Genomic DNA, 25,119 nt, shown 5'->3' with positions numbered 1-25,119 from the left:
GAACAGTCAAGAACAGTTATAACGTCCTTTTGGTTTCAATCACTGCTGTAAATCTTTCTACAATAGACAAATCACTTACTTGACTGAGGAAGCCCAGTCTTTGTAGTAAATGCGGCTCTTCTAGGGCTGCGAGATCATTATCCTGGAAGCCAGTGGTGAGCTTTAGAGCTGGAGCTGGAGAAAGGGAAGGGGTAGGGGACTGACATGAAGCTTTATCTAACAAACTGTAGACTTTTAAGACTGAGTGTTGAATGAACTTGGTACATGGTCATTTTCCTCATAAAAGTCAATGTGGGTGTGGAAAGCAGCTCTCTAGGTGATTTAGTGATGTTCTTTGGTTGGGAATGTATGGATCTAGGTTTCATTGTATTTATTTTGTGTCACAGAGGGTTACAGAGACCTCCCTTTCTGGGAGGGGTGTGACACTCAGCTGTGATAGCAGAGGGCTGCCCTAGTCTAGAAAGTTTTTGTTTCCAGCAATCTCTGGGTCTTGTGAACAGCTCTGAAAGGAGCCCTCTTGCTGACGGAGTTTTGCAGTTCTAGGTAGTAGATGTTAACCAGAGTCTTTGTAACTCTCTCCCCCACATCGTAATTATTTGGATTCTGGACATGATGGAAGATAAAATGGTCTATATGAATGAACCTCTCTCCTTTATACCCCAGAGATAATCTGTAGTGTTTCTGTTGACAGTGGTTTTTGAACTTTGGGATAGTCATTTTCAATAAAGCTGCTAAGAATCATGTTGTTTCTTTAGTGTAGGGCTTGTGCCCTTCCTTATGCTAGGCATTTTGGCTGATTTGTCGAAGTTAAAATCCAAAAACTTGGACTAGAAGAGACTTTTCTGAGTGACCAACACCCCCAGTTTGCTGAGACTATCCTGGTTTTTAAACAGAAAGTCCTGCATCCAGGTTCAGTCCTGGGCAAGCCAGGGCAGTTGACCATTTTACTTTAACATTTGGAACACAAAGGAATCTTTAGAAATTGGTGTGTTTTTACATAGCATAGAGGTAGTGCTTTCCCCTCTCCCCTCCCCATTTACAGCTTTGCGATGCTTTCTGGGTTCTCTGTCATAAAACCAAGGATTATCTAGATGCACATGGAAACTTTTGAGGTTTTTGCAAGCAGATGCGAAGAAATGCACACAGGCTCAGAAAGTTAGCCTTTGCTTTGGAGTCGGGTCTCTTCAGCTTTGAAAACGAGTATCTTTGTCTCTGGTTACTGAGATGGCACAAAGAGTGTTGTTGGATTTTTGTGTGGGTGAGCAGTCTTGAAAACTGTGGTAACAGTTTCCCCTCCGTCCCCATCACTGCCAGAATTTGAGTAGCAGCCCACAGTTTTGGGTGTGCAAACCCAAATTCACTATCCTAGAAAGAGAGTAAGTTGTCCTGATCAGTACTACTTTCCTAAGGCCATAAGATTGTTCCCAAATATAGGCTTCTGTCTATTGGAATGCCCCGGAATAAAACTCTGGAATTTGTGACATGGGGATGATTTCAAAGCTGAAATGTGCAATGGACCTCCACTCTCATATCTGAAATTCTCAGGCTGGTCATTCTCACCCAAAAAGTTGGATGCCCTTTTGTGCTTTATTGGAAAGAGAGAAGAAATCGCTTCTTTGAATATGTGACTTACCAGGTATGCATTTCTAAGCCTGAGCAATTGGAGGGGAAAGAAAGGAAGGAGAAAGGCTGAAATTCAATGTACAGTGCTGTGTTATGCTGGCACTGTAATGGGAATATCTATGAAAATTTTAAATTGTTAGAAGCTTGCTTCATTTTGTACTCCTTTATCCTTCCTACGTTATGCCTAGAGCTGATTCTTTCCAGAGATGAACGAATAAAGTTATCGGTACTGGGTCTTAATCATTTGATAGATGATAGGAAGTTCTCTGATCTCTATTGGATTAGAATGTGAACTTTATTACTCTTCAAGTGCCTGTTGTTTTGCAAACAAGGAGTAAGCAAAAGCTGGAGCTGAGGTGGAGAGGTGGAAACCTTGCTTACCATTTGTACAGAAAAGTTCAGTGGAATGAGCTTGCAGAATTTATTTATTTGTATGAATGGGAAGTACATGATCAGTAATTTGAGATAGGGAAAAGGATGAGGATGGCATTTTGTAAACATCAGATCAGTGTCTCACTCTAAAATCTAGTCTTCTGGATTTTTTATTTTGAGGCAAGTTGCTCACTGAAGAAGTGTACATGGAGTGGCCCCTGGGACTCAGGTCCTTTGCTAAGAGCTTGGAAAAAGGCTCTGTTGAGCTGGTCCTTGAGCAGGTGGAGATGCCTACTTGGGTATCACCTGATCATATATGCTGACTTAGAGCAGGTTTGGCAAACTGTAGTCCGTGGGCAAAATCCAGCCCCCCGCCTATTTTTATACAGCCCACAAGCAAAGAATGGTTGGAAAAAAATCAAAAAGAGAATAATATTTTGTAAGATGGGAAAATTATATGAAATTCAAATTTCACTGTCCATAAATACAGTTTTATTGGAATGGAGCCACATCTATTTATTTACATTTCGGCTATGGCTGCTTTTGCACTTCGACAGCAGAGTTGAGTAGTTGTGACAGAGAGTGTATGGCCCTCAGAGCTTAAACTATCTGCTATCTAGTTCTGACCAAAAACACTTGTTGACCTGTGACTTAGGGGAAGGACAGTGAGTTTTAGGATAACAAGGATTTTGTTTTATTTCATTTTGTTTTGAACAATTCAGCCTCCAAACCTGGAGGCTGGGGAAAAATGAACGTTAATCATTATGTGCTTTTTTGTGTTGTTTTTTGTTTTTGTTTGTTTTACTTTTGCAGACCAATCAATTTTGTTCAAGTCATTGTTTGACAGCGTTTGGCAAAGACAGCTTATATTGGACCCCAAATGATTTGCTTTTTCATTGTTTTTTGTAAAAAGAACGTTCTGTAGGATAATTATGGCATTCCTTACATATCACAGCTAGTTTTCTGCTACTTCTATCTGTACATGTTCTACTGCTGTGGGGTGAGGAGATGTATGTGTGATATGCTTAAGAGCTTTATTCCACATTTCAAACCTAGGCCCAATCCTCCAAACTGGAGAGTTGTTACAGATTTTCAGGTAACAGGGCCACTTCAGTAGTAGGATGTTAGGAGGGACCCATGAAGATACCACTTCATTGGCTCAAGGATGCGTGGACTCTTCTAACCAGCGGACAGGTCACCTCCCTTCCATGTAAACTTAGGATGGCACTTGAGATGCTGTCTGGAAGAGGGTTTATGATGAACTGATTTATGTGAGGTATAAGAGCAGCATTTGGTAAGAAGTGGAGGCTGAAAAGAGAGCTCAGAACATATTTTAGGGCCTCAGAATTGTCCTTTGGGCAGGTCCTGAGTTGCAGATGGATGATCCCATAAATGCACCTTGCTGTTTATCACAGCACCCATGTTGTTGCATCTTAGACTGACTCAGGTAAGTGGTATAATAACTTAAGCTTCCTCTACTTTCCTTCTAGGTTACTCAATAAAAACAATAGAGAACATGAGAACGAGTCTCTAGAAGCAAGTTCAGGTGTAACATGTGAACTTAAAATGTTCCAACAGTGACAGGTTGTTGTTGTTGTTGTTTTTTTTTTAACATCTTTATTGGAGTATAATTGCTTTACAATGGTGTGTTAGTTTCTGCTTTATAACAAAGTGAATCAGCTATACATATACATATATCCCCATATCTCCTCCCTCTTGTGTCTCCCTCCCATCCTCCCTATCCCACCCTTGTAGGTGGTCACAAAGCACCGAGCTGATCTCCCTGTGCTATGCGGCTGCTTCTCACTAGCTATCTATTTTACATTTGAGTGTATATATTTCCATGCCACTCTCTCACTTTGCCCCAGCTTACCCTTTCCCCTCTCCATGTCCTCAAGTCCATTCTCTACGTCTGCGTCTTTATTCCTGTCCTGCCCCTAGGTTCTTCAGAACTATATATTTTTTTTTAGATTCCATATATACGTGTTAGCATACTATATTTTAAGAGGCTCTCAGCTGGACAGAGTTTAGCAGCTCTCCTCTTTCTGAGGACTTTCTGTGGGTGTCAGGACAGCCACCAGGTTCAACGGCATGAGAAGGAGAGGGTGTTCTGAGACAAGCACTGTACAGTGATCCAGGGTAGAAAATGTGGTGTGGTTATCTGCACCAACTGGCTTTGTGACTCTGGATCTGGAATATAACCTTGCTGAAGCCCTGGTTTCCTCATCTGCCGAATAGAGATGCTAGTTTCCACATGATATAACCCAATGTAAGATTTTAGGAAAAAATGGGTAATTTATAGACCACACGTCATAGTAATAGTTCCGATTTATTGAGCCATGTGGCAGACCCTCGGCTAGCTCTTTTATCTGTATTCACTTTCTCTATTAGTCCTTACTGCAGTCCTGTCAGACAGATGGTATTTATTTACAGATGAGGAAATTGAGGCTCAGTGGCTTCAGATAAGCAGGAGCAGAGTTGGCCTTTGAAGTCAGTTCTTCTAGACTGTTTGGCCAATGCTGGAGTCCAGGCCTCAAGTGCCCACACGGGAAAGGGCTGCTGGGAGATGAGGATCCAGCATGAGGGCATTTCTCTCCCACTTTCCCACATTGGCGAGGATGGCAGGATCATAACCTGGCATGCTGTCTTAAATTCCAAGTGTTTCAAAGCCTCATGAGTTAGAGTCTTATTTTTTCCTTTATTGTGCTTATGGATTGTTATTTGCTTCTCTTTTGTTTCTTTAGACTTAATGTTCCCCTTCCCCCAGCTTCATCAGGAGAACCTGTTTTCTCTAGCAGCAGGGACTTCAACCTCATATTCCTCAGGGCCTGCGATGGTCCTAGGAGCATGTTCAGGATTCCTTCTTAGTAACCCCATGTGGAACATCATCATATGTGTATGGAAAGACCCTATATTCTCTTTTGAGCACTCATAACCCTCTCCTGGGAAGTCTAATAGGTCACAAATTCATGTACTCATACTTCAAATAGCACCTTCCTCGTGTCAAACACACAAAGTATGGGAGAGAAAAAAGGCTTTTTAGGTGATGTAGATGGGAAGCTAGTCTGGCATCAGATTGCAGAGAGTGATGACTATCAAATAAATAAATGGGTTTCCATTTAATTCTATAAGTAATGGAAGTGCTCAGCAGGCTTTGAATTGGGAAAAGGAAGGGTTGGGGGTCCAGGGAACATGATGAAAGTGATGTAGGGAAGAGAAGCATAAAAGGAGAGTCTTGGTAGTACAGTTGTCAGTAAGGAGGGCTGCACCAGGGTTCTCCATTTCCCCTGTAGACTGCTGAGATGCACATTTCTCGCTTGACCCTCTATGGGTTGTAGCAGTTTGGAGGGGCTGCAGGAGGGAGGGCATGTTGGGCAGGGGATGAAAGGTGGCTCAGATTGCTGGACCTCTGGTGCTGCACCCATCGCCATCTCCTCATCCACTCTGATGGGTGGTCCTGAGCATCCAACAGAGAGCCTTCCACCCTCCTTAGGGTTCAGGCATCCCTCCCTCGCCATCATTTGTGCAACCCCTTCTCTGGTCACTCCGAGGTGCATTGCTTGGCTGAGGGCTTGCCCTCCCTTCCTCAGGGTATGTGAATGTGGTGCTTTGAACTCCTGGGAGTATATGAGCTTCTTCCCCTACAACGCCCTCAACCTGGCTGGGAGAGCAGGTCTGGACAGCATTTCTTCACAAGAAGCTGAATTTCCCCTCTCATTTAATGTTATATTTTCTCTCTATAGATTTTTTTTAAAGCAGCACATTCCTATTTATTCATCAGAGTGCCTGAAAATTTTGTTTCCTGATAGGTTTCTCTATAGTTATTTTAGAGCTAAAAACCTTTTCCATAAAGTAATTGTATCTACCGAGCAACAGGTTACATTTGACATCTGGAGTTGGTGTTCGGGAAAGAACACTGGACTTGGGGACAGGAGCCCTAGGTGCCAGCTCTGCCTCTGTTATTAACAGCTTCAATAAGAATGCTTTACCTTGCTGAATCTCAGTTTTTTCATGTTAAAAAAAAAAAGGAAAGAAAAAGAAAACAAACAGCTTTTGACCTCTGAAGCCTTATTTCTCTTCCAAAAACTGGAAACTTCAAGAGTCATTCTGTTAGATGAGGCAAGACTTTCTCTTTAAGAAAACTAGTTACTATAAACAAAATTTTTGACCTCTCTTCGGGACCCACTGTTCTGTTATCAGATTGTTTCCTTTTTGCCCCAGTGTCAAAAGGCCTAAAATCGTGGGAGCAAATGTCAGAGTTGAGCTTAAAAAGTAGTGAGATTTATCAGACTTGCATTCCATGAAGATATTCTGGGAATGTTTGGTTCCCCTCTTCCCTCCTTGTGTTCTTCTTGTTTTCTTCCTGTGTTTGGGATTCTCTGGGGGTTTAAAGCACCATGCTGGCTCTTTTCCTCTTGGTACTTAGTTTCATTTTGGACTTCAACAAGGAACAGCCTTTGGTGAACTCCGTGCCATTGAAGATAAACCTGTCAGAGTAAAAGCAAGAAAATTGTGTTCTCATCTGATGGAGAGTCGTTCATTCCCTGAATTGTTCAGGTAAGAAATAAGGGATCTGTTAGAAAGAGTACCTGTCCTGAGAGTGGATTTCAACTCAGATCCCCTGATTCTAGACCAGGTTCTCTGCAGAGAACCTGCACTAGAACCTGGGCTCCCTATAACCTTAAGCAAGTTACTTAACCCCTTGAAACAGTTTCCTAACTGTGTGAAAACCAGGGATAATAGTAGCACCTCTTTGCTGGTGTCTTGTGGAGATGAAAGTGCCTGGTGCGCTTAGCACAGCACCTCACTCAGTGTGCATCACCTTTATTCCTGTTCTGCTTCTCTCTCTTCCAGGTCACCCACAGCACCCTCCTCAGTACAGGCACAGCTAGGTACACAGTGACCTGCAGTTGTGCTGGGTGCCTAGGAGGCGTGGGCTGTCTAAGAAGCCATGTGTTTCTTTAGGCCGATCCTGATTTAATAAATACTGCTCATGGCTATGTTGAATTGTGTTTGTGTTGGCTGGGTGGCGGTGCCAGTGTCTTATTTCTGATGCCTGCACAAGCATCTACTAATAAAGCATGCCACTAATGCTTTTTTTTTTTTTTTTTGGTGGTGAGAATTGGTATGGGATTTATTTAGAGATGATTCAAAGGTCTTTTATCTCTGTGGTCACTTATCTGCCAAACCAGGATTGCTGCTAAGCTCAAAGCATGACTCAAAATGAAACTTTTGAAGCAGTATCATAAGAACAGCAAAGTGGGGTTCAGCTGGTGCTTCCTTGCACCCCTGCCACGCTCCCAGCATTTGCAGAGTCACCCGCCCTTCTCCATCATCCCAATTCTACATCCTTGAAAAGTCCTCTCTTAAGGCATTTCCAGTTAACCTTCAGTTGCATTGCCTTTTTTTATTTTTAATAAAAGGCAAGAGAAATAATCCTGTTTTGCCCTTCTCTACCCCATCCTTTGGGTCTTCTGATTCCTGCAACTTTAAGTGAAAAACATCCCACCTTCAAAGCACTACAATGCAGGACATCCCAGGATGTCCCTCTCCTGCCTTTCTTGTTCATGAGACATGAGTCACTTTGGTCAGGAAGTCGCTGGGTCTGGTTAAGGGCTGCCTAGGCAGAGAACATGGGGATGTGGCAGTGAGGTTCTCAGAGCCTGGGCCCCAGGCATTGGTTCAGGCTCCTGACTGCCTTACGTACAGAAATCAAACACATGAGGCAATGAAGGCTTGTGTTATAGGGGTTTGGTTTATCCACAATAAGCTAAAAATTCGTGTTAGAATTTTCACATGGCCAAGTTACTTTGGGGAAATGGTTTCAACTCGTTTGGTCCTCAGGGTGACTTGGCTTGGAAGGTGGCATTAAGGCTCTGCTCCCCGCATGCCCACAAGAAGAACCAGTGGCCAGAGGGAGAGGCTGCCAGTGGGGAAGGCAGAAGCTCAGTAGAGCCAGGTTCCCAGGAGGTGTGCAGACAGACACAGCATGCAGACACCCACATGGACCAGCAGTTGTGTGCAGTGTGTGCAGGAGTCTGAATTATGTGCTGTCTGGTGAAGCTGCAGCCCTTGGTGCAAGCTGAGGCCGCTGTCAGAGCGTGTCCGAACACGGACAGCCAGCCCAATCCCTGCCTTGAGGGCAGGTTTGGGTGACATAACTTCTAGGGCTCCTTACCACCTTCCATAGTATTCCATTGGATCTTGGCCTATGAAGGCAGGGGGCCTCCGTCTGTAACTGGAGTGTGCCTTTGCCTCTGAAGTCCCAGGTTTGTTTTTTTTTCTTGCCTGCCCCTCCCTCCTCAGACTAACTTCCCTCACCTCCCCACCAGCCTCTGACCCCACCAGGGGAAAGAGTGGAGGCCTTTATTGACTCTGAAAAATCCAAGCAGTTCTCATCTTGGTACCTGGCCCTTGAGGCCATTTGATAATCATCATTAGTATCAAATGCGGGTTGCTTTAGTGTGTTTTTCTAGACCTTGTTTATGGTGTTTTTCCCACAGTGTCTTCTTCGGCCCTCACAAGTTTCTAGCCAGTTTCACAGTTGGTGGGGGGGATTGGCAGAGATGGAGCAGAGGGGTTAGAGAATTCTTGAAGGGACACAGACAGACAGCAGTTCTGTCCTTCAAGGTGGACCACCATGACTTGCCAATAAGAAGTAATCATTTGCAGATATGAATGTGCCCGGGAACGTGGGCAGCCTTTCATGCCAGGCCAGTTAGTTCATTTGTTTAGTGCTGTGAATGAGAAGCCATTCACAGCACTAAACAAATCGGGGGTTTCAGCATTGTTCACAACAGACTGTATCCCTGGAGAACAACCTTAAAGGAGTTGATCATGGGTGTGGTTAAAGGAGATCTATTTGTAGCATACAGTGGGAATCTCCGTGATTTCTCCATCCTTGTCCTTTCAGGGGAGCAAGAGGTGGACACGGATTTATTTGGCTGTGTGGCTCTTTCTTGCACCATCAGGTTCCTGAACTTCCCAGTCTTCCCACTGGATTACTGCCATTGAGTAAGTGGCAGGGCAGCGTCATGCTGGGATATGGGTGCAGTTGGGTCATGAAGGAAGGCAAGATTAGGAGATCCAGAAAGGGTCTGAGAACCAGGAGTTAAATCTGACACAGGCTAGAATCTGGCACCAGGTCAGGAGGCAGGTGAAGGCCAACCACGGAAGCTATGGGTCAAAAGGAAAGAATGGGTCCACAATTGGGTCACACTTCCAGCATCATGGACTTTACTGAGAGTCAGAAGAGCCTCTGAATATTTCCATTTCAGCATCCCTCATAAACAAACAGAGGACACCTTCCAAAATCCCTCATGGACAGTTATTTGGCTGCTGCTCAATGGCCCTCAGGGAGGAGGCTCGCTGCTACCTCTTGAGGCAGCTCTGGTTTTAGTAAAGCTCTTTCTTATGTTGCACTAAAATCATTCTTTTAAAGCCTAAATATTTCCAGTTCCTAAAACTGTTCCTGGGATTCCATGGTTTCCTGATGCCAAAGCACCTTGGTTCCTATGCCAGGAATGCTAGTTTGTCAGTGTCCTTCCTAAAAGGCATCAGTGGGGAGGGCTCACAGAGCAGAGGACAAAACTGGAAGGTGGTCTGGGGCTGCAGGGGACTGTGCCCTCCTCCACTCTAAGCATAGTATCTCTATTAACAGGACCCCGGGCTATATCAGCTTTCTGGCAGCTTCATCATTGTTAGTGTATACTGAGCTCAAGGTCAAGGAGACTCCAATTTAATATTGCCTTCTGCTACTTTTGCTGGTCCAAATCATCACATCCTACATACAATGGACTCTGGGCCAAAATGCAGGTGTTTGCATTATCCTTCTTATCATTTCTTTGTGCATAGTTCTAGGCAGGGATCTGAGTCAAATATTAGTCAGAATATAGGGCACAGAAATAGGGCAACTGAAATGTAGATGCCCTCTCACTCAGAGTTCCTCTCCTGTGCTTTCGTACTGGGGCATCTCTAGATGGTTCTCCACCATCTGTGAACCTGGTTTCTCATTTACATAGTGGCCTTTTTGGATCTAACTAAAAAAGTTTTAAAAATGTGTTATCAAAGGTAAAGTATTTTCTTCTCGGTTACGGTGTAAGCTCTCTGAGGACAGAAGTTGCGTCTTTTATTTCCTGGCCTTGGTGTTAAACAAGTTCTTGTTAGCTCTGTGCCAATGAAGGTAGCTCTATGGAAAAAACTCTCTTTTCTATCAAAACAGCCTCTGCCTAGTCAGCCCTGTATATTTTGCACTGGTTTTTTAGAAACATCTGAAACTTTTCATCATGCTGCCTTTTCTGTGCTCCCATCCAGATATACCGTAGCAGAGCTAAAGCATCTAAATTCCACATGAATCTACAGAGTTGTATGGTGTGTTCAGCATAAATGCTGTGTGGGGTATAGACAGTTCTTATTAGGAAGAATTGATCTCAGAGCATTTAGGGAAAAACACAGGACAGTACAACATACTGTCAAAATGAATGTTTCAGTTAGTGCATAGTGTGTAAAATTGGTAGCAACCATCACGTCTGCCCAGTACCTTTACAAAGGGTTTGCATCGCCCAGCTGTGACCTCTCTGGTTTGTTTTTGGGATAGTTCCATGAAGCAGCTGTTATTCCTCCATGTTTTAAAGACTGAGGGAGGGACTTTGAGGGTTTTTAATCTGGCTTGCCCTAGGTTACAACTAATTACCAGGGGAGAGGGAGTGGAGAGACTCAAACCCTCATCAGACCCTTGGTCTCTTGGTTTCTAGCAGTAGGACGCCATCGTTGAATGGTGCACTTTAGCTGGTCCTGCTGGTACCTCCTCAACGAGAGAATAGTTGAGTCCTATGCAGCTCACCTAATTGCTCCTCCTGCATGTTCCCAGTCTAGGCTGTGGGTGAACCTGGGCATTGTAGCTTCATCCCGGAGACCCACAGCTCCTTTTTGGACGGCCCACAGCCACCTCCCCGCTGGAGAACATTCCTCATCAGGGCATGGCAGCAGTGAGACATGGTAAGAAGTGATAGCTGGCAGTACATGCAGCACAGAGCTATGGATAATAGGCTCACTGAGACTTAATCTAGAAGTTGTTTACAAAAGTATTCTTAGGTGTCCTGGTTTGGACTGAAAATGTGGGATTCAGCAAAGGACCTGTCCAAAACAAGATTCCATGAGTCCTGTCTGGCCTGAGACTTGAGGGGAGGGTGACCACTCCATGCTGGGGGTTCTGGTTTTGAGTCCTTCTGCTTTTAGCAAGTGAATCTCTGTTTTCTCATATTTAACAGGGAATTAATACCGTGTCTCTTCCTTACACATTACTTTGAAGATAATCTGAGCGCACGGTTGTAAAGTGGTTCTGAAATGTTAAAAGTGCAATGGAAATATAAGGTGTTTTTCTGTAGAACTACCCTATAGTAGATTCTTAACAAACTGTAGTCTCTAATTAAACTTTTCCAGGCTTCCTCTAATATCCCTAGGCTCTCTCTTCCCCAGCTTTGGATAAAGCCCCCAGACGTGGCTGTGATCAACAGCAGCTGCAGGTTGGATGTGATCAGCGGCCTAGTCCAGATCACCACCACATGGTGTAATTGCCCTTTGTGAAATTCTGGGGCGAGAGGTCAGCCTTCTTTACCCATCTTTGTCACTTCTCAGTCATCTGTATCCTGGTGGCAGTTGGGTTATCCCAGCATCCTTCCCCTACCCCCACCTCCCTGCCCCACCCCCCTCTCTTGGAGCCCAGGAAAAAACCATCTGCTGAGTTGGCTTTCAGAAGATTTTTTTTAAATACCAATTTCCCTTTGTTCCAAGGCAACCTCCAATCAGAGCTGGGGTCTGCTGGGTTTGGCGAGAGGCTGGTATTGTGTTTCGTGCTCCCGGAGGAAAGGTTGTCCACTTGCTTTTCTTTTTGATTCGATTCCCTGCCATTCTGCAGGAGAGTCAGAAGTTGCAGCTGCCGCTGTCAGCTGTAAATGGGGGACCCCCTTGTTTAAGAACCTGCATGTTAATCCTTTGGCAGGGGGTGGAAAAAATAAAAACAAAAACAAATACAAAACCAAAAAATTAAAACCATCACTAAGAAAAGTATTTCTTCCTGTTCCCACCTCATTTTGTAAGTCACACAAAATCTTACTGGTTGCTTAAGCTTAGGCCTTGCTGTCCTTGGATGTTTGCTTAGAGATCCTTTGGTGTACAGCCTCTTACGTTTCCTCATTTCCTGCTGAAGAATATGAACTGTGCATCAGAGGCAGAGGAGAGTCAGTCTTTTATGGAAAACTTGAACCACAGGGAAAAGCAACTGACCATGCAGGCTGCTTTCCTGAGCAGAGCCACAGCCACCATTTTGTTGCTGAGCGCAGCCGGGAACATTGCCAAGCACTCGACACACACTGTCTACTAAATCCGCACCACCACGGCAGTGGAGATTATCCCCATTTTACAGTTGTATGCAGTGAGGTGCAGAAACCTCCAGTGCCTTGCCTCAGTCTCAGGGTCGGGAAGCTGGGATCCCAGCGTGTCCACCCTCTGAGCCCTGAGGCAGCTCCTCACTCAGGACTCGGGGGGTTGAGCCCAAGCCCAAGGTTCTAAGCCTGCCCTCCTGAAGACCTACAAGCAGGTGCCTTCTCAATGTTTCCATTTCTCTGTAAACTGGGACCAGAATAGCTAGATGCCTGAGAACCCAGAGGGACAGTTTGGTCAAATCTTGTGAAAGTTTTATAAGCTCTTCTATTCCTGAACCTTGTGCATTTGTCCTCTTTTCCTGTCATGTTCCACAAAATAAGTGAAAATCGTCTCAGCAGGTTCAGGAGGTGCTCTGAGATATCTTCTCAAGTGGTCCTGCAACTTTGTGAGCAGAGCACCCTGCTGGCCTCTGGCTTTGCACGCCCAGCCCTCGCTTGCTACACATACTTCCAACCTTCACTCATGGGCTTTCCTGGGTGAGAGCCTTTAACAAACCAAAGGGTATGTTTTGCTCCTCTATGGTGATGAGCAGAGAGGTCAAGGAATGAACACATGATGAATTCTGTAAATTGGTGAAAACCCATAAAATCCATAAATCTGTTTTTAAACATGCTATCTCCTCCATCCTCTCACTGTTAGTCTGGAATTATGACACAGAGCATCGGGGGACTGGAGGATCCCCCTAGAGTGGAATATAAAATAAAACAAACAAACACAACAGAAAGAGAGAGAGGCCAATGGTTTCTCTTTTGCTTCCTCCTAAGGATATAGAATTTTCCTAGATAACTTACAATGCATGTGTGTCTGTATTTATTTTACTATCTTAAAATACATTGTAGGTGCCTGTTAATGTGAATTGTAAGAAATATGGTGACTTGACTTAGCAATGTACTCAGCTTTGCTCCTGAAACTCTCCGATAAAGTCCTTGTTCGAAACCTTACTATGTGAACTGAAGTAATTGTTACTAACTGGTCTCTCCTTCACTTTCTAATACAATCCAAGAGTAAAAACAAATTGCCTGAAGCAATTCAGAGAGAGAGAGCAAGAGAAGACAGCATATAGACACATTGGACTAGGTGAGAGAGGTTTTAAGTGCTGGTATCCGTAAGCTGGGTGGTAGCGGGTACAGGGGCAGTGGGCCAGGGACCAAGAAGAATGGTCCCTACTTTCAGCTCTGCCAGCTGACTCAGACTGCACTTTGGGTTAGCCAGGCTCCCTCTCTAGCTCTGTTTTACCTGAGGCTGCAGATCCCAGAGGTGTGAGAGCAGGAGAACAGGAGGAACTAGTAAAAGGAGAATGTTGACTTCAGAACAGTGGGCTCTGCTGGACCTGAGAAAGATGCCCCAACAAAGAGTCATAGAGCTGAGCTGAGCAGCACTTGGGTACCCCTGCTGATGCTAACTGTCCCGTTCACAGTGCTCCCTTTCTTCTGCATCACTGAGTCATTCATTCTTTATACACTCATTTAATAAAAGGTATTTTCTTCAATCCCTATGTGTTGCGTGCCAGGCACTATCATGGAGTTATAACTGGACATTTTTCTTAAGTGGGGTAATGTTGTCTGTCTGATTTGCAGGCTACCTCAAAGTAGGAACTGAGACAGAAAAGCTTCTTCATAACACCTCGGCTAGGAAGAAGGATGTCAGAATTCGCAAAAAAATACCTTGTAGTTGACTGGTTGATTTGACTGAGTGATAGGGACAGTCCCTGGCTAATTAAAAAGAAAGACGAGAAGTACCTTGAAACAGAACAAGATGAGACGTGAGTTGAAGGCATCCATTCTGTGAAACACATGTGGTTTATGGTACTGATGTATTTAGTCAGTGTGATGTCCTTGAGATTTCCAGCATAGAAAGAAGAAGAGAGAAAAGCAAGGTTGGCTGAAAACCTGAAAAATCATGTCACACATTTTGTTAGAGGGAGCAGAATCCAGAAAATAGTGGAGGAGATGGAAGTAGAAAAGTAGAAATCTCCGGTTACTGGGGCAAATCAGGTGCAAGGGTGGAGGCCATGTGAGAGCTGGCCCCTGCAAAGGGAGGGAGGGAAGTTTGGCATCTGAAAGAAAAGGTGGGGTGGGGGGCAGAGAATTTGCTCATGCTTATGGGCTGGGGGAAGGGCTGCCTCTGAAAGGCTCTCTCAGTCCAGGCAACCAGTGCAGAGGAGGGATGGAAGAACTGGTGAGAAAGCAGGCACTCCTGGATGAGCTTGGCCTTTGGTCCTGGACCCTCTCAAAAGTACTTACTGCTCCACCAGAGGTACTGGTGGCTTTCTACTTGTGTGGAAGCCACTGCTCACACCCCGTTGGGGGCAGCCGTGCAGGTGGGCCTGAGAGGGGCTGCCACGGGCTGGACCAGCTGTGCCCCCTCCACCTCTAGGGAGGAGCAGGTGCTGATCTTCTGGATGCCTGGCTTTCCTTCTGGCTTCATTCCTAAATGACAGCTGACCTTTGCTCCCGATATTAGGCCTGCAGCAGAGCCCTCTCCATCTGGGCCTGACTGCTGTGCAGCAGTGGCTGCTTCTGCTCATCTCATTTAACACAGGGAGACAACTGCTGGTCCTTGGAGCTTTTCTTTCTCAGAAGAGGACAGCCCGGCTATGGGGTTCAGCCTGCGGGCAGTGGAGGCAAAGAGCTGGAGAGGAAGACATATATTTAGGAGATAAGCCAAGTCAAATCTAGAGAATATCAGAGAAGGACACACAGTCACATACATCCTTCTGTCACCGTGTTTTCTGTTACGAGCTCTGTCTGAGGAGCCCTAAGAAGGTGGTGTGGTTTGGTGTGTGCATTAGAGAGTATTTGGTGTTAGGTGCACATACATGTATGTGTGTGTGTCTGGCCTCTGGGAAGATAGATATTGTATATGATGCAATAGAGCCCTGACTGAGAAGCAGGAGATTAGTCTCTGCTCCTAACCACCTGGGTTTCCTCACTGCCTCTTGTTCTCAGGAGTTACATCTTGAAATGAAGCAGAATATACAAAAGTCTTTTCCAATTGTGATATTCCAATAAATCCCCATATAAATACTGATTCATATAACTAGGAGGCATATTAATATATGGACTTGATTTGACCTAATTATTAATATAATAACATGCATAGTTTTGTTAAATAGCTGCCTATAAGTATAAAATACATATTTATTTGAAAAAAGAGTATAGACATATTCTGCTACACTTGACATGAATGATGACTAAGAATGAAAATCCGGGCAGGTGAAAGGATACAGAGCCATCACTCCAGGTATATACGGACTTGTTTGGCCTTCAAAGAAGCCTCCAAGCTTCACCTTTTGTTGGGGAGGTTAGGCCCAAGTGTGATGGTCATCTTGTGCCAGATGCTGGGGTGTGTGAAGAATCCAGAGAAGGATGAAGGAAGAGAGGAGGCTTGAATGGGCCTTGAGGGCAGCAGAGGATGTAGGCAGGAGGAAAAAGTGGCCAGGGCATTGTTTGAACCATTGTCCAGGGGGCAGGATGCTCACTGTCTGCCTTGAATCCATTGGGCTGACCTGCAAGGTTTACCTGGAAATCTGGAGTGCAGGAAAGCCTTGGGAGAGCAGATAGGGAGATCCGACTTCTTCCTGAGCGCGTCAAGAAAGATATGTTGCCACCCGCTCCCAAGTTGGGGAGAAGAGAAGCGGGGAGTCTGCAGAGAGCTACTTTAAGAAATCAAAATACAGCAGCAATGGAGGGAAGCAAGCCCAGAGTGGACAAGAAACAGAGGTCTACTGCAGCCCCCAGCGAAGAGAGGAAGTGCCCTTGGTTTTTGCTATCACCCTGAAGAGGCCTAAAGAGCCTTCAGGCAGGTACAAAGGAACAGCCTCCAACATTTTGATTCCTGTGAGTTAGAGAAGCTCAGTCATTTTCTTAAGAATCCATTGATTGTGTGTTAGGGACACTTATGAAAAGCTGATTAGAAAGTGCCTGGAGTGAAGAAGAGCTTAAGGTGTCCACAAAGTTTCCAAATCCAGTATTTTGCTGTGGAGTTTTGTTTCCAGCTATCTGTTTCACTGTTTTGTTTTCTGCTATACTTCGTACCCATTCCTCTGCTACTACTGAGTTCTCCAGCTCAGTATAGGACTCAGTAAATATCTGCTTTTCCACCCCTTCTCCAAACAGCTGAAATGGGAGAGAAAAGCCAGCATATGTTTGCTTCCACCATCATTTCCTCTCAAACCTTTTTTAACTCCTTTAGGTGTGATCTACCCATACACAGTGAGGAGGAACAAATTGCGCTTTTTGTGTGTTAGAAAGGAACAAAAATGCATATGGCCATGATGGGGAATTTCCCCCACCCTCAGAAGGTGGGGGAACAGGGCAGTAGTGTGAAAGAATGAATTAGTTATGGCAAATCTTGTTAGTGTCCATTGTAAGGAGAGAAGCTAAGCCATCTGTGGCCACTTGCAAAATTGTTCCTTGTTTGTTCAGGGTCCCCACCGAAGCAAATCTTTGTGGCTTCTGCTAATTTGCGTACTGTCACTTGTTTGCCAACTGGAGGGTGTCTGGACATGTGTATGTGAGAGGGCGTCTGAGTGGACATGTATGTGTGTGTTGGTATGCTGTAGAAATAGATGTCTGGGGGTCTGGCTTTGATGGGGCTCTGGGCTTAGGAGGAGAGGGAGGAATCCTGGGAGATCCTATCTATGTCATTTTTGGACATTCCTCATCAATATCTCCAATTGCCTTCTTGTGCTCCTATCCTTTACTTCTCCTCTGAGTCTCCTGCTGCCCTAATTTCTCTCCCATCTTTGCTTCAGCTTCAGTTCTTAATTGGTGGTGTGTGTTCTGAAAGAGGTAGAACCTGTTTAGGGCAGTTTATATCCTAGTTAAAAGCTAAGAGAGGTATGTGCCACCAGTGTGACCAAATAGTTCTATGTCAAAGATACTGTTGTTTCACCTCCATTCATTCTACAAGTGTTTACAGTGAGCCTACTGGAGACAAGTGGTGTACCGGATGCTGTAGGGATCTAAAGGCTTCGTGACCTCCATTACCCTTGTCTTCAGGGAGCTTCCATGGAGTGGAAGTGATGCATGATGAGCAACACATGCTCTGTGGATGGGATGAACTAAGTTCTGGAGGTCATGCATGGAGGGATTGGTTATCATCGTCCATTGACCACCAAAGGCTTTGCTCCTGAGGGAGTGTGGAAGACAGAAGATTGTGTAGGGTGTGTGGTCAGGAGGGCTCTCATGCTAGACTTCTGGGATGTCCAGGCTGGCATCCTAGGGAAAATGGTAAACAAAAATCTACAAAAATTAAAAAGCGAAAATGCTCCTTTTGCTTATCATCAGGCCATCCTATGGGAAGGTTGATATAATAGGATAAAAATCTGGGAAAAAATTTGGAGTTCTTCTGTGTTTATGTCTAAAAGCACCAGTAATTTATTCTCTCTATGATGTTGTGAAACTGCACCTTAATTTCCCTTTTGTAAAAAAAAGGACATCCTGCTTTTTCCTTCTCTTCCTCTTACTTTCCTTTATACTGGGCAAACTCTGGCTATAAAGAAAGTTGGTGCTTTCATCTCTTCAGAAGACCCTTTTTTTATGCTGTAGGGGGCATTCTCCATAGCCATCTGAGTGGGCCAGACTGCTTCCCAGTGCTTGATGGATACACGTAAAGAATATTAAAGCTGAAAGAGACCTTGAAGATCATCAGAGCAATCTTCCCTTTACAGATGAGGATAGAGTCCAAATCAGGATGTTTCATGATTTGTCCAGGATCACATGGCCGATCAATGAAAGTCTGGAAAAAAAATCCTTTCTAATCCTCACAATGCTGGGTGCTAAAGAAGAGACAGGACACTCTATTACTGTGGCCATTCATTGCCACTGCACGGGAGTCTCCCTGCCTATTTGCTTGGCCCATCTTATTACAGTTTGGCACTTCTCTCTTGAATCCTCCTGAACTGACATGGCTCTGTCTAGGAGGATCAGATAAAGGAGCCTTTATTTCCTAGCTGCCCTGTACATGCAGCATTCAGAGAAGAGGGGCTAGAAATGGGGGTGGGAAGGGGAGAAAACATTCGTCTATTAATACTGGCCTGACATGAAAGCCTCACTGACAGGCACTTTGAGAACCCAGCTAAATAATGGTCGCAACCAAGACAAAACATAAAACTGACCCACTAGTTATGCGGTTACTTAAACATGATTTACCCTTCATTATGCTGGCTGGGACCTGGGGATCTCATTTCTAATGAACCAAGAGACGGTACAATTAATTACGTTAGAAGGAGTGCTATTAGACAACAGACTGGTCATTGCAAAAGAAAAGGTCCTTAAATATTCCCCACCCTCCCCCAAAACTTGCAGAAATACACAGGAATAGCACAGGTCACATATTGGTGGACACAGACAAGAACGGGAAAATGGTGACTGCTAGTGGTCCCAAAATGGGATGTGGGATGGGGGGTGATTAGCTAGAACCAGAGAAGTTACAGTGATTGGGAGAAGGAGGGGCGGGGGTTTAGAAGGGAATTGTTATGTGATTTGGCCAAATGTGAAAAGTCCACCAGGAGCTCTGCATCCTCAGTGCTCTGGTGGACCTGATCTGCATCTTATGTGTACATCTGACAGCCAACCCTGAGCCTCTAATCGCAGTGACCTGCCCACTTGAGGTAGTTAGGATTTGGAAGTGGCTGGACTAGAAAAAAGGCACTGAAGGCTGGGAGGCCACATTTAGGCCAGTGAGAATGGGAGCCCAGTTACAGGAAGAGTCCCATCCACCATGATGTGCAAATGTGTCTGATCATCTTTTGATCACGCAAGCGGATCGCAGAAGCTCTCCTTTGACTCTGATTGCTTTAGGGGTGTTGTCATATCTCCCTTTGGTTGAACATAGTAGTCAGAGAAGTCAGCTCTACAGTGGAGTGTCTGAGCTGGAAAGATGAGAAGGTAAAGCCTGGAAGATTTGAAGAGGGCAGGGCCAAAGATTAAAGGAGAAAGGTTAACAGCAGGCAAAGACCCAGGATTGAAATATTTGCTGAAGGCTGACAGGCAACAGAATAGAGGCAGACAAGTGGCAAATTCCTGTTTTCTTCTCTAAATGAGAAAATATTTTGAGTGGTATTCAGTCAGACTGCATAATGCATTGGGGTGGGGGCCGGAGATGGAGAGAGAACATGAATGAGAGAGAATATTAAATAACCCAGGAAGCCAAAGTGACTACAGAATTCAAGGAGCTGTGTAAGCATCATCCTCCTTTGCCTCCTTATTTGGGCAGCTCAGCATTCATTTCTTCACTCACTTGTCCAGCACTTGGTCATGAGGACCTGCCTTATCAGGGGAAGGGGTTAATAGCTGCCCGTAGGAATTAGCATCAGACAAATGAAAAAGAGGCCAGTCCTTCCTCTCAAAGGCACGCAGGTGCATGAACGGTGATTCCAATGCAAGCTGCAACTTTTGGTTTAATGCTGTTAAGGTTGTTTTCTTTTAAAACCTGAATCTTACAGTCATCTGTGTCTGCTCACAGTTTAGTGAATACTTTTATATAATCTTGCATCTGAGAGAGAATATAAAGTGATTTCAGCTACCCTAGTGCTCAGGCTATCCCAGGGCGTTGTTTCCAAGTGGGGTTACCCTGCACTGCTTGGGGAATTGTGCAGCAGGGCTGGGGCGCCGTATGTGCAGGTGGGAGAGTCTGGGTGTGGGGAAGTGGTTAGGAAGTAAAACAGTTGTTTGTTTTACACAAACAAACAGCTCAGTCAGAGCCAGCTCTCCTCCTCCTTGCTCGGCCCTGCCTGCTCTTGCTTGTGAGGACGGCTGCGGTGCTCAGGAGTGCAAGTTCATTTAGGTTTCCAGACTGATGGTGAGCAGCACTGGTGGTTTATTCACTGGGATATTTATGAATGACAAGAATGTAGAGCTGGGAAGGCTGTGAGGGTCATATCACAGAGGGCAATCCGCAGAAGTTAAGTGACGTCCCCACGGTGCCTGTGAGGTTGTGGCAGAGCTGGGACCCAGCCTTAGCCCCTTGACTCCCCAGCTAACTTTGGGTTCACTGCCACCTCTTCCAGGAAGTGATGACTCAGAGTATTTCCATCAGCATCTCTTACCGCTACCCCTCCTCCATTTTCTTCCTACAGCCACCAAGCCAATAATAGACCAAAGCAGTTTCAATTTTAGGCAGTTTCCTTTTTTACTTAGAAATCTATGTTTAGAAAGGGTGCTGGGGTAGTGATGATGGCTGGGGGTGGGAGGGAGGTGTGAGAAACTTCAAAGGGGGTGGGTTTCTCCTGGTTCTCAGGTAACCTGGAGGAATTCAGAACTGGGTGCCTTCATGGAACCTTGAGTAGGTCTCTGAAAGATTCCTTCCCCTCTGAAGTTTTTCTGGCTTTTTAGTTCAGGAGGGAATTTCCCTCCTGTCAATTCTGGGACCATCCTAAAGCTTCATAAAATTCTTATGTAAGTTTTAAACTTTAAAAACTAACTAGTGTGAATTATTACAAAGTACTTTGTAAGTGACATTTCAAGCTTTTGGATTTTAGTTAATTCCAATAGTCCTAGATGCATATTATTTTCTTTTCGAGGAAGGTAGAAACTTTGCTTTATTGTAGGGCCTAAAATTGGAAATTACTGAAAGAGATTATGAATAAGCTAATAATAATTGCTGTCTGTTAAGGTCTGTATATTAGGCACTGATGCAAATTTATATGTAATCCTCCCAGCAGCTCTAAGAGGTAAGTCTTATTATTCCCAATTTGCTGATGAGTACACTGTGGCTTTGGGAAGTTAGATAGCTTGCCAAATGGCACATAGCAAGTGTATATGGGTGTGAGTATTTGAAGTCAGGTCAGTCTGATTTTAAAGTTCATATTCTTAATCATGAGGCTATATGGGCCTCACATTTGCAGTTTAGAGGTCGTAATATTACATCAATATGTAATAATATTGCTTTTAAATTTCATGACATGCTTGCTTCCCAATGAACTATACTTGGAAGTTTATTAAATTTTTAAGGTATACAGAGATTTCCTGAAGGCCTTGTTTTAACAAATGCCTCAAACCACACAACTGTGTGCTTCGTTCCGTAATTCATTTTTGGAATAATATGTGAAGAAGAGCCCAAGATGAAAGGACCTAGCTAAATTGTTGTATGACAGCCATGTTCCCACTCTGGTTTCCGCTTTCACATTCTGCGGTCAACTGGGGAGATAAATCCCTTTGCTACTGATCTTACTGAGGAGGTGGGGGTGTGAAGGTGATGGCTATCAAAGGATCTTGGAAAGTTGAAAGCATTATCCAAATGCAAGAATAGAACATGTTAACAGATTTTTTTTTTTTTTAACAGTCTAAACATGTTTCAGTCTCACTTTTCAGATCTTAAATGAAGCCTATTTAGTTTGGGTTGCTCAGTGTTTTAGCTCTCAGGAAGAGTTATACACATTTGACTCAAATGTTTAGTCAGGATGTATATAGGAATGTGTGTGTTTTTTTTTTGTGTATATATTTTGATTCCTAAACAAAAACAAGCTTTTAATTTGTTTTACTGTCAGTGTTCTCATTCCTGTCACCCACTTTGGGGTAGAGATTATGATGAATGCTATCTGTTGAGGTTCCTATCTTCAAGGGCCTTATCATCGTTTCCTTTTCATTTGAAAGTATTTAAGGATTTGTTGCTGAATGTCTTATGTGTCCCATGAAGATGCATTTAGATGAGAAACTTGCTGTTCTAGAGGCAGCCTAGGCACTGAATGGCCAGAATCTCCTTTGAGTTCAGGAGAGTGGATAGTTGGCAGACACTCTCTTCGTATGAGCTCTGTTGGTGGTTGCCAACTATATGACTTGAGGTATCCAGAATGTTCCCTCCAACCCTAATGAGAACAAGAATCATTTAAGCAACCCCTACTGTATCTTCACTAAGCTCTCAAAACACCTTAAATGTGAAATGTTGACCACCTTCATAAAATTGGATTCTTACAGGTGGAATGGACCCATGCTGGTATTCCTGACAGACACTTAGCTGCCCTTGTCTGTGCTATGTGAGTGGCCTTTCCAGTGTTGGATAGTTCTGGGCTTAGATGCTTTTTCCCATTTTGGGTTAAAGTATTCCTCTTTGTAACCCTGCCTTTTAATCCTAGCTAACCCTAAAACATAGAAACTAGGCTAGAGAGTTGGTGACACTTTTCTAAGACCCTAAACTGAAACCCAGATCACTTGTATCTGGTAACAAAAGAGACTTGATTTGGGGGGAGATCCTTAGAAGTACCATTCATGCATTTCCTCATTTGTCCTGTTGCCACTTATGAAGTCCAGTCTACAGAATGAATGAAGGCTATCCAGGGAAGAAATCAGAGTCTTCTCTTCTCTCATTCAAGGCTCATTACTTAGGAATATGCTGATTCTGAGAGACTGAATCATGCACCTCTTCTGCATTGTGATCACATTCGCACAGCTTGGCTACCTTATTCAAACTCTGGTGTTATAACGTCTGATTTATTCCAGATAGCAGGGCAGTCAGGGGATAGGGAGAAGTAGAAGCCTTCGGGATGTTTAGTGGCTGTTCACTATTAGAAACTTAAGTTTCTCAGAACTGGTCATCTCTCTGGATATCATCACGTTTCTCTGTGCTAAATTTATTTGCAATCTATTAAAAATCACAGAAGGTATGCATACTTGAAAAGTGCACTGTTTAAGTACAAGTAATCAAATTTAAGGTGCATCTGGGTACCTGTTATTAATGTCCCATAGTGATCATTTATTTATTCCACTAACAATGAGTGAGTTTGGATTCTGAGGCAGTCATTGCACTCAGTATTAAGCATATAAAATCAAATAAGACATGTCATCTTCCTTTAAGAATCACACAAACTTTCATAAATCATAGCAATAGTTTTTTGGATCTGTCTCCTAAAGCAAAGGAAATAAAAGCAAAAATAAACAAATGGGACCTACTTAAAAGTTTTTGCACAGCAAAGGAACCCATCAACAAAATGAAAAGACAGCCTACTGAGTAAGAGAAAATATTTGCAAATGATATGACTCTCAAGGGGTTAATATCCAAAATATATGAGCAGTTCATACAACTCAACATCAAACAAGCAAACAAACCAATTAAAAAATGGGCAGAAGACCTGAATATACATTTTTCCAGACATACAGATGGCCAACAGGCACATGAAAAGATGCTCAACATCATTAATCATCAGAGAAATGCCAATTAAAACCACAATGAGATATCACCTCACACTGGTCAGAATGGATATCATCAAAAAGAACACAAATAACAAATGTTGGCAAGGATGTGGAGAAAAGGGAACCCTTGGACACTGTTGGTGGGAATGTAAATTGGTGCAGCCACTGTAGGAAACAGTATGGAGGTTTCTCAAAAAACTAAACATACAGCTACCATATGACCCAGCAATTCCACTGCTGGGCATATATCCGAATAAAACTAAAACACTAATTCAAAAAGATAGATGTACCCCAATGTTCATAGCAGCGTTATTTACAATTGCCAAGAAATGGAAGCAATCTAAGTATCTATTAACAGATGAATGGATAAAGAAGATGTAGTATATATATACAATGGACTATTACTCAGCCATAAAAAAGAATGAAATTTTGCCATTCATTTTTGCAACAATATGGATGAACTTGGAGGGTATTATGCTAAGTGAAATAAGTCAGACAGAGAAAGACAAATACTGTATGATATCACTTATATGTGGGATCTTAAAAATAACAAACTAGTGAATATAACAAAAAAGAAACAGACTTACAGAAGTAAAGAACAAACCAGTGGTTACCAGTGGGGAGAGGGAAGGGGGGAGGGGCAAGAATAGGGGTAGGAGATTAAGCAGTACAAACTGTGTGTAAAATAAACTACAAGAATATATTGTACAACACAGGGAATATAACCAATATTTTATAATAACTATAAATGGAATATAACCTTTAAAAATTGTGAATCACTGTGTTGTATACCTGAAACTTATATAACATTGTACATCAACCATACCTCAATAAAAATGAAAAGAATCACACAAACTTGAGTGAGACAGGCTAATAAAGTGAAAATTATCAAATAATATACTAAATGCAGTGAACAGAAAGCTTCAGGGATGGAAGGGGAGGGAACCCTTGGAGCAAGTTTTGAGGGACAAGAGGAATCCGTTGGACTAAGGTGGAGAATGGACATTCCACAAAGAAAGAATGGCCTGGACAAAGGTCTGGGTGGTAAAACACAGGTTCGATGAGAGGAAATACAAGTAGTTCTGCTCAAATTAATGACACAAAGAGTGTGTTGGGAGCAGTGATGAAGGTTGAGCAGTGGGAAGAATGCAGATAGGAACTAATATTTGTTGCATCCTTATTAAGTGCTGGATAGAGTTCTAAGCCCTTCACCTGTTTACCTAATATAATCCCCATAAAAGCCTACGAGATAACTACTATTCTTATCCCCACTTTACAAATGAAGAAACCGAGGCACAGAAACACTGAGCCATTTGTCTGTCACACAACTAGGAAGAGATGGGACTTCCCTGGTGACACAGTGGTTAATAATCAGCCTGCCAATACAGGGGACATGGGTTCGAGCCCTGGTCTGGGAAGATCCCATATGCCGTGGAGCAACTAAGCTCATGCACCACAACTACTGAGCCTGCACTCTAGAGCCCGCGAGCCACAACTACTGAGCCTGCGTGCCACAACTACTGAAGCCCGCGCGCCTAGAGCCCGTGCT

The 25,119-nt window shown here is 43.8% G+C and overlaps 1 protein-coding gene across 2 annotated transcripts in view; it reads left to right on the top strand.

Annotated features, from left to right (window-relative positions):
* Nucleotides 1-25,119, top strand: part of SETBP1 (SET binding protein 1) — a 370,614-nt gene that overhangs the window by 20,804 nt on the left and 324,691 nt on the right. The window lies entirely within an intron of this gene.

Source organism: Eubalaena glacialis, chromosome 15 (assembly GCF_028564815.1).
Source record: "Eubalaena glacialis isolate mEubGla1 chromosome 15, mEubGla1.1.hap2.+ XY, whole genome shotgun sequence".
In the NCBI taxonomy this organism is placed as follows: domain Eukaryota; kingdom Metazoa; phylum Chordata; class Mammalia; order Artiodactyla; family Balaenidae; genus Eubalaena; species Eubalaena glacialis.
Note: the sequence above shows the minus strand (reverse complement) of the source record. Positions and strands in the feature narration are given on the sequence as shown.